We start from the raw sequence: 9,350 nt of genomic DNA, 5'->3' as shown, positions 1-9,350 counted from the left end.
AAAAATAACTAAATTGAAATCTAAAAAGTTTAATTTAACAAATATTGGTGCTATCAAAAACTTTTTGGCCGAAGATGGTTGTTTATTGTTGAATTATTCACAGTTTAACAAATTTTCCTTTGATAATCTTATTTGAGGATTGTTTTTTCGAAGCTATTTATCTATGGATAACTTTAAAACATTACTATGCAGTTTCTTACTTCGATATTTAAGGGACATTTTCTGATAATTAAATTAAGGGAAATTACAAAAAAAATACTATGTGATTTAATCTATTTTCATTTCAGTGTATATGGTTTTCTTTGTAATAAAGTGGTATCCTCAATTTTTACACTGTTAGTAAACGATGACTTTTCATTTTTTCTTATTAAAAGGTGCTGACATGGAAGAAAAAAGTAAAAATTACCAAAAAGTATCTTGTGCTTCCGCTCATTTTTATTTTAGAGTCCTTGGTTCATTGTGTGATAAAATAGTACTCTGAGATTTTGGGCCGTTATCAAATCAATCAAGTAAATTATTTAACTCTTGGAAACATTCATAATCTGATATCTTTCATTTTCGGAATACAATGGAAAATTTTACGTATTTTCTTTTTGAAAAACTCAATTTGCTAGTTTCAGTATTTTCTGATGGCCAAGTCTAGGCTAGAAGAATTTGACACAATGTCTAAGAGTAGTAGGGAGTTCGAGGGGCAACTTTAGCTATGAACTTCTCAAGACAGTGCTGATGGAAGTTATGCCCAAAGTGAGAAAATGTATCAACCATCTCATAGAAGGGAGGAACAAGTGGCTAGTCAGTTAAGAGCACCGGTTTAATTTAGTTAGTTCAAATTGTTGATAGTGATTCTAAAAATGAAGTTATAAACTTCAGGTTTAAAAATCTATTAACAGTGATTTCGAAAGTAAGGGTTTTTACGTAAATATCAGCATACCTTCACCTTTGAAATTACTATGCTCAAAGTGAATAAAATCTCTTTTTTGCATGAAATAGTTTGGTAGTGTTAATTAATTTTTTTTATAATTTTCTTATTGAAAATAATTAAAAATATTATTTTAATGGTATATTAACGAAAATTGACAACGTTAGATAAAATGCTATGGTTTCTAACAGGGAGTTACCGAATGTTAACTTTGTCACAAAATCAAAGTAAGTCATATATCCTAAAATAAAAAATGAAAGAAATTACATAATAATTTTTTTTATAATTTTACCTTAAAAAAATATCTTGAACATTAAACATAAGGATAATTTCAAAAGATTACCATATGATATCTTGCTTTAACACTTAAAAAAGCACTATTTTAATGTTAAATTTATTAGAAAAATAATTAACCATTTTATATTTAAATTTATTGCTTAAATGATAAACAAGTTTTTGATTTTTTTTAAAAAAATTATATTTAAATTAATTAAAATTTTTATTTGGAAAGAATGTCTTATTTAATATTAATAATATCGTATTAAAATACTTATTTGATAAAAATAAATTCATATCCTTTAAATAATAAAATATAAAATTATTTTTATTTAGATTTCGTTGATTTTACCGTAGAAAATATTTTACATGTTTTCTATTATTTGGGAGGAAAAAAATTAAAACATCAACGGGAAATCATATTCTTGATCATGGGAAAATGCTTTTCAAATTTGATAAAACAATTTCTTATTCCAAGATTTGGAAGTTATTTTCCCTTGTACTCTGCTATTATTATTATTATTTTTTTTGGCTTTTAAATCAGTAGGAATTGTAATCAAATAATGCTTTTAGTTTTTTTTTTTATCACTTAATTTTGGTAACGAATTTAATTATTTTTCAATTAATTTTTAATATCATACCAAACAATTAAAAATAATATATATTTTTTCAAGAAATACTACAAACAAATTATTTTGTGTCGCATTAATCCTTATAAAATAATTATCATATTATGTCTGAAGTCTGAACCAAAAATTTTAACAGAATCAAATGCTTTTTAGATGATATCCAACATTAATTAATCCTTATAATTTGTTCATTTATTTACCATTGATTCTGTTTTCTGTCCAAATTCCTTGACCCCAATTTCTCAATTGAATTGAGTTTCACCTAGCTGAATCATCAAACAGTCCCAATCGCCTGAAATCTCATCTCTTTTTTGTTTGATCGGGGTAACTCAACTTGGTAATTTTAAATTCTTAGAGAGTATGAAAATTTGACTTATTTAATTGATCATGATTTTTTATTTTTTGAGAAGACTCTTAATTCTTTCACTATCTAAGAAGTAACTTACTTATCTCAACGTAGTTGAGATACTTCCTAGAAAGTAACTTCTTAATAAAATAGGCAATTTGAGCTAAACAAAGATTTAAATTTTATAGTGGAGGCATCAATGAAATTAACAGTTAAATTTTTACTCGATAGATTTTAAATCTTTTTTATTTTTACCTTTTAATTCATAATTCAATCCAAAATATGGGTACTAAGTTTTAAATAATAATTAATTAATTAATCATTGTAGAAAAATAATTAATTAATCAATTAACTAATTAGTCTCCAAACTAACGAAGGGAATGAAAAAAAAAAAAGAAAATCCAATCTAAGAATCGATAGTCACTAAAGAAACAATTGAAGAGATGGGTAAGTCAAAGTGTGCTGTATCCTCAACATCTGTGCAATTTAAGCTATGTATCTTCTTGATTTTGGCGTTTGGTTGACAATATTTTGTCCACACTTTGCTCTTTTGCTCACTTTTAAGCGGTATTTTAAAAATATTTATTTTATTTTATTTTATTTTTTAAAAAATTAAAGAAGTATTAATTATTTTTTAAAAATTTTATTTTTATTTATTATCATTTCTAATGCATTTATTTTTTGTTATTACTTGTTTTACATTTTAAGGGTACATGAGTATTTTAGTTAATTATTAGTATTTTTTTTATAAAAATGAAATTATTTAATTATTTTTTTTAATTATTATATAAAAATCTTAAAAGACATTTGAAATGAAGCAGAGGGAGTACTTGACATATTATTAATAAAAAATTTTATCTTACACAAAGCATAAAATATATTATTGGATAATATATAGTCCACTAATTGATTTGTTTTTTTTTTTGGTAATATAAAATCAGATTTTAAAATCTAAGATTTTTTATTATTTGGAAAAGTTTGTCTTTATTTATAAGAGAAAAAGGGGGGAAATGTAAAAAAAATAGTTTGTGATCAAAATTTATTAAATTTAATTTTAATTATTTTTAATACTCGTTGATTAATATATTTAAAAAAAATTCTCAATAATAATTTCAGCAATACTATCAAAAAGATCCTTAATTTCATATAAAATTCACATTTAAGGCACCAATAATTTTTAATTCATGTGTTTTGAAATAATTTTCAAGATTATGAAATTTTTAGCTCCATTTTTAGAGTCAATTATATTAAAATAAATTTACTTTTAGGCCTTGTATTTTAAAAATAAATTAAATAAATCTCAACCTTTTATTTTCACAATACTTTTAGTTAATTTTTTAAATAATTAAAAAATCATATACACTAATTAATCGTAAAAATTTTATTGATCTTCAATAAATTTTTAATTCATTATCCTTCAATAAAAAATTTTTATTTTATATTTTTGAAAATTAAAAGATAAAAGACTAAAATGTGATTTTATGAATAGTTAAAGTAAAATTTTTTTACTAATGAGTGTTTTGTATGAGTGGTTCAATACTCCTATCCTTTAAGCAATATCAAGTGTTCTGTCCTTATGGATGGAGACGATATCGTTTCATCCCTAAGTAAAATTATAAGATTAAATTTAACTAAATTTAAAAAATTTTATAATTTATCCAAAAATTGATAAAAAATTATTAAATTTATAATATTTACGATTAAAATTGTTAGACATGTAAAGAGTGGGAACTCTTAAGTTTGAATCACGTCATAATATTATTTGATAATAAAATTATAAATAATAATAATAACAAAAAATTAATGAGCAAATTGTACAGAGAAAAAGTTTTTTTAAACTCGATCTCTTATAAATTTAAGACATAAATATATAAATTTTATATATTTTTAATATATAAATCTCATTATACTTATTATATTTTGAATTCGCGATGATTCAAGTGTTGAAAATAATTTCCCACATGTCAAAGCAAGAAAGAGACACGTCAGCAAGTTTGAGTTAGTCCTTTAGTTTCTCTTTTCCTACTTTTTATTTTGTACTTCATCATTCGTTGCGTAAGATTCTCTTGTTTTATTAACCATCAGTGATTTTCACACTTTTGGTCACTTTCTTTTCCTTTCTATATAACAAAACAAATGCTAACACAAAACATCTCTTCTGATTCTCTCATCTCTTGCTCTCTCTTTCTTGCACACACCATGATAATCAAATTTCAAGCTTCTTCTTCTTCTTCTCTCAGCATCCTGATCAAAATCACTTGTCCTCTTGTTCTTCTCTTCCCTGTCATAGTTTCTTGTGCGTGTACATGTGACTTTTTTGAAGAAGCACAGCAAGAAGGCCAAGCACTCAAGTATAAACTTGGTTCAATAGCTTCTATTCTTGTTGCTGGTGCCTTTGTTGTTAGCCTCCCATTTTTGGCAAACAAAATTCCAACTTTAAGATCTGAAAATGATATTTTCTTCATGATAAAGGCTTTTGCTGCTGGTGTTATTCTAGCAACTGGGCTCATTCACTTTCTGCCTGAGGCATTTGATGATCTGACATCTCCTTGCCTTGAGCAAAATCCATGCAGGAATTTTCCATTCACTGGTTTTGTTGCTATGATGTCTACAATTGGGACATTAATGGTGGATTCATTCCCGACGGGTTTTTATAAGAGGCTTTACTTCAACAAGAATAAACAGGCAAATGTGGATGAAGAGAAAGCTGAAGAAGATGAACATTCTGGTCGTTTACATGTTCATACTTATGCTATTCATGTCATGCCCATGGTTCTGCTTCCCTTACTAAGGATTTAGGTTTGCCACAGCTAATCAGACGCCGGATTACATCCCAAGTAAGCTTTTTTTTTTTTAATTAATTTTGTTTCTCATCCTGATCAACCCTCTTTAGAATTCAAAAATCTGGGATGCTCTGTTGGTAGCCTTGTCTTTCCATCAGTTCTTTGAGGGGATGGGACTTGGTGGTTGCATATATGAGGTAGGAAAAATAAGTTAAATTCACTTATCAAATACACCGAGAGTATATATCTATATATATATATATATATATATATATATACATATATATATATATATATATATGCCTAGATCCACGTAAGATACAAATATACGAGAAAGACAATTTTAAAGAAAGGAAAATTTAAAGCACTATTAAATTTTTTTTTTATTAAGCTTAAGATATGGATGAACAATTTTTTTTTTCTTGTTTAGGCAAAATTCAAATCCAGATGCACAGCAATAATGGCAACATTTCTGTCTCTCACAACTCCACTAGGGATTGGAGTTGGAATTGGCATATCAAGTGTTTACAAAGAGAATAGTACCACTTCACTAATTGTTGAGGGAATCTTCAACTCAGCCTCAGCTGGGATTTTGATTTATATGGCACTTGTTGATCTCCTAGCTGCAGATTTCATGAACCCAAGAATGCAAAACAGTTCAGGATTCAATTAGGAGCTAATGCTTCTCTTTTCTTAGGAGCTGCTTGTATGTCTTTTCTAGCCGAATGGGCTTGAATTCTTTTATATTTTATTGAATTACAATAACTCCTTGAGATTGCATATAAAGAGGATTTCAAGTTTTTTTTTTAGGTTAATTTTGATATATTTTTAAGATGATTTCATTATCATTGAATTATATATATATATAATTGATATAATAATAAATTAATGAGCATATTGTATAGCTTAAGAAAAAAAGTTTATTTAGACCCGATCTATTATAAATTTAAGATATAAATATGTAAATTTTATATTTTTTTATATGTGAGTCTCATCATACTTATTATATTTTGAATTCATGATAATTCGAGTGCTGAAAATAATTTCCCACTTGTCAAAGCAAGAAAGAGACACATCAGCAAGTTTGAGTTTGTCCATTAGTTTCTCTTTTCCTACGTTTTATTTTGTACTTTATTATTTGGGACTTTTATTGTATTAGCGTTAAACAGAAGAGAAAAATACCAGAATAGATGATTAACACTTAATTTACCGGAAAGGGGTGAGGATGCATCGGGATGCCAGTCATACTACCATCCGGAAGTGGGACACTACCTATACTAGCGTGCAGGTGGATTGTAGCCGAGGTGGCGAATATTGTACATCCGGATGCTTCTTATACTAGCGTCCGAAGCTCGGGACACCACTAATAGTAGCGTGCAGGTGTGTTGTAGCCCACCTGATAGCCTGCCTGACAGAGATTCGCTGGGAAGGGTCACATCAGCCAATCGGGACGCTTCTAATACTGGCGTCCATAGCTCGGGACACTACTAATAGTAGAGTGCAGACCTTAACGACTTTTCTCTAGCACATGGTCAGGTGCACTTTGGGACGCTTCTTATATTGGTGTTCAGAGCTCGGGACGCCACTAATAGTAGCGTGCAGAGGTCACATCCCTTCATGTCACAGTTGACCAAGCTTGCGTGCTGATGTCCTGGGACGCTACTTATAATCGCGTCCGAAGCTAGTTCATATTTCCCGCCCCACCTTCATCGTCTCTCTCACTAACCCCTCTCATCCCTGCGATTTTCTCATCCCTCTCATCCCTGTGATTCTCTCATCCCTCTCTTCTCCATTGTCCCTCTCCATTGTCGTGTGGAGTGCTGCTCGTTGAACCAGGTGGTGGAGTAAGCTTTTGCTCAATGGACCAATAACCAGAACGGAACCGTGGTGGACCAGCAAGATAAAAAAAAACTTTGTGCATTACCACAAATAGGTACATCGTACATTATTTATAAAAATAAACGTGTGTTTGTTTTAAATATGTTGAATTTTTTGAATTAAGTTGATAAAAAATTTTTTGTTTAAATGTTTTAGTGTGTAATTTATCTGTCTTAGTGTGTTATATTTTATATGTTTTTGTTATGTTTAGTGTGTTATATTTAGTGTCTTATATTTTAGTGTTTTAGATATGCTAATTTGTTTAAATATTTATCTGTTTTAGTATGTAATTTTTTTTTATATATTTTAGACTATAAGGTAATTTTTGTATACATAGGAGTAAAAAAGAAATTTAGTTTATAGGTTACTCGAAAAATGATAGGAAGTAATGTTAATAATATAAAAAAAATAGAAATATGTATATATATATATATATATATATATATATATATATATATAAGAAATATAGTAAATAGTTTGATAATTAGTAAATGTTATTAAAAATCTAAAATATATAATAGTAAACAATTTTGAGAAATTATAAAATGATTTCATAATATGAAGATAAAATTTTTAAAAAATAAAAAAATATAAGCTATGGACGACAATAAATTTAATCAAAATTAGAGATATAATTTTAACAAAATAGTTAGTTTAATGTAAAATAATATTTAATTTTCAAAAATTAGTAAAAGGTTAAGGAGCGAAATTACACTAAGTTAAAATTAAAAAATTATAAATAAATGTCCGAAAATAAAATTTATATTAATTAAAATGGAATATTTGTCATAAAAAAGTAAACAAATTAAGGCCAAAAATAACCCTTATATATATATATATATATATATATATATATTTATATATATATAGTAATTACATAATACTTTGAAAAATAGTAATAGATATATTAATTAAAATGTAATATTTGTCATAAAAAAGTAATTAAATTATGACCGAAAATAAGTTGTATATTAATTAAATTCTAAGTTTCATATAACATTTTAGTAAGTTAAATAAAAATATTTGAATATTTGTAGTAAACCCCACCGAATCTGAAAATTTGGAGTTGTAATATGAAATCAAACTGGATATTTAGTTTTCCAACAAATATAATTGAATGCTTTTTGTGAAGCCAATTGTTGATGTCGATAGTTGTAGCGATTCAAACCTACTGTGAAAATTTTGAGTTTTAATCTTAAATCGAATCGCATCGAATCGAATTGGATCGATTAATTTAAAATTTTTTTGTAGTAACAAATATAATGTTAAACAGAACTAGATCTTCATTTCGATCCTTTTTGTTTTTTTAGATGTTTAGTGAATACTATTAATGATAATTTTTTTGGAATGCCATTTAAGTAATTGAGCTTGTTCTTTGATCAGAAAATGTCAATTCCGTCTTTTGCTACTGTATATTGTGATGGAGATATTATTATGGATGACGAAGGCTATGACTATTGTGGGGGTTCATCAACAGTCATTACTATATGTAGACGTATGGATTTTGGTAATTTAGGTATGAAAATAGTCAAGGGATTTGGCCTTAAAGCTGGATGTGAATTTATATCGAGTATATGTTTCAGATAACCCATTGTAGGAGATGGTTCTGTCAAGTTGGAGTGCATGGGTTTGGCTAACGATGATAATGTCAACATTATGTTTAATTTTATTGATCAAATTGGAGGAATGTTATCGATTGAACTATATGTTGACATTTTTCGACCGAATGCATCCGCATGCGATGGTGATGAAGTGGGACCATCAAATGCTGGTTCCACTGATGCATATAATTGTCAAAGTCAATTGGAGAATGATTCAAAATCTACTAAAACTGATTATTGTCCAAATGATGATGAGACTGAAGATGATTGTGATGAGGACTGGATTGATAGTGACAACACGAACGTAAATGAGGATGCTGATCATGAAATTGACATGGTATTATATTTGCCTTTGTACTATAACACTCATATTACGAACCCAATAATGCCTGTTGTCCCTCCTCCACCTTACTCTAAAATAGATTTTTCATTATTGACGGTTGATCCATGGTCAAAACCGCCATGTACGTCAATGTGGGATCCATCAAAGGAGTTTGAAGTTGAAATGATATTCCCTTTTAGAGATGCTGTCCAAAAAGCTGCCAAAGAATATCATTTACTGAGGCAGCATGAGTTTTGTACCGATGAGACAAAGAGTAAAATATATGCCATCAGGTGCAAAGATACAAGGAGCAGTTGTAAGTAGAGAATGCGTGCATCACGATGGCAAGGATGTGATATATGAAAAATTACTAGATATGATGAACCCCATACATGTGTTAATCTATCACTGTCACAAGATCATGTGCAATTGGATAGTAGATTTGTATTCGAGTTCATCCAAGCTATAGTACGCAAACAACCAAGTGTCAAAATAGTTGCGTTATAAGCTAAAATTAAAGATAAGGTAGGATATATGCCGAGTTATCGGAAGATATGGAAGGCTAAACACGATGCAATTGTTAAGATCTTTAGTGG

General features: G+C 28.0%; 1 pseudogene; it reads left to right on the top strand.

Moving 5' to 3' along the window:
• The first annotated feature begins 4,234 nt into the window (after positions 1-4,234).
• LOC131170446 (zinc transporter 1-like) lies at positions 4,235-5,759 on the top strand (annotated as a pseudogene).
• Positions 5,760-9,350: the final 3,591 nt, after the last annotated feature.

The sequence above is a fragment of the Hevea brasiliensis genome, chromosome 11 (assembly GCF_030052815.1).
Source record: "Hevea brasiliensis isolate MT/VB/25A 57/8 chromosome 11, ASM3005281v1, whole genome shotgun sequence".
Taxonomy (NCBI): Eukaryota; Viridiplantae; Streptophyta; class Magnoliopsida; order Malpighiales; family Euphorbiaceae; genus Hevea; species Hevea brasiliensis.
The sequence above is the reverse complement of the archived record's forward strand: the minus strand, read 5'-3'. Positions and strand labels throughout refer to the sequence as shown.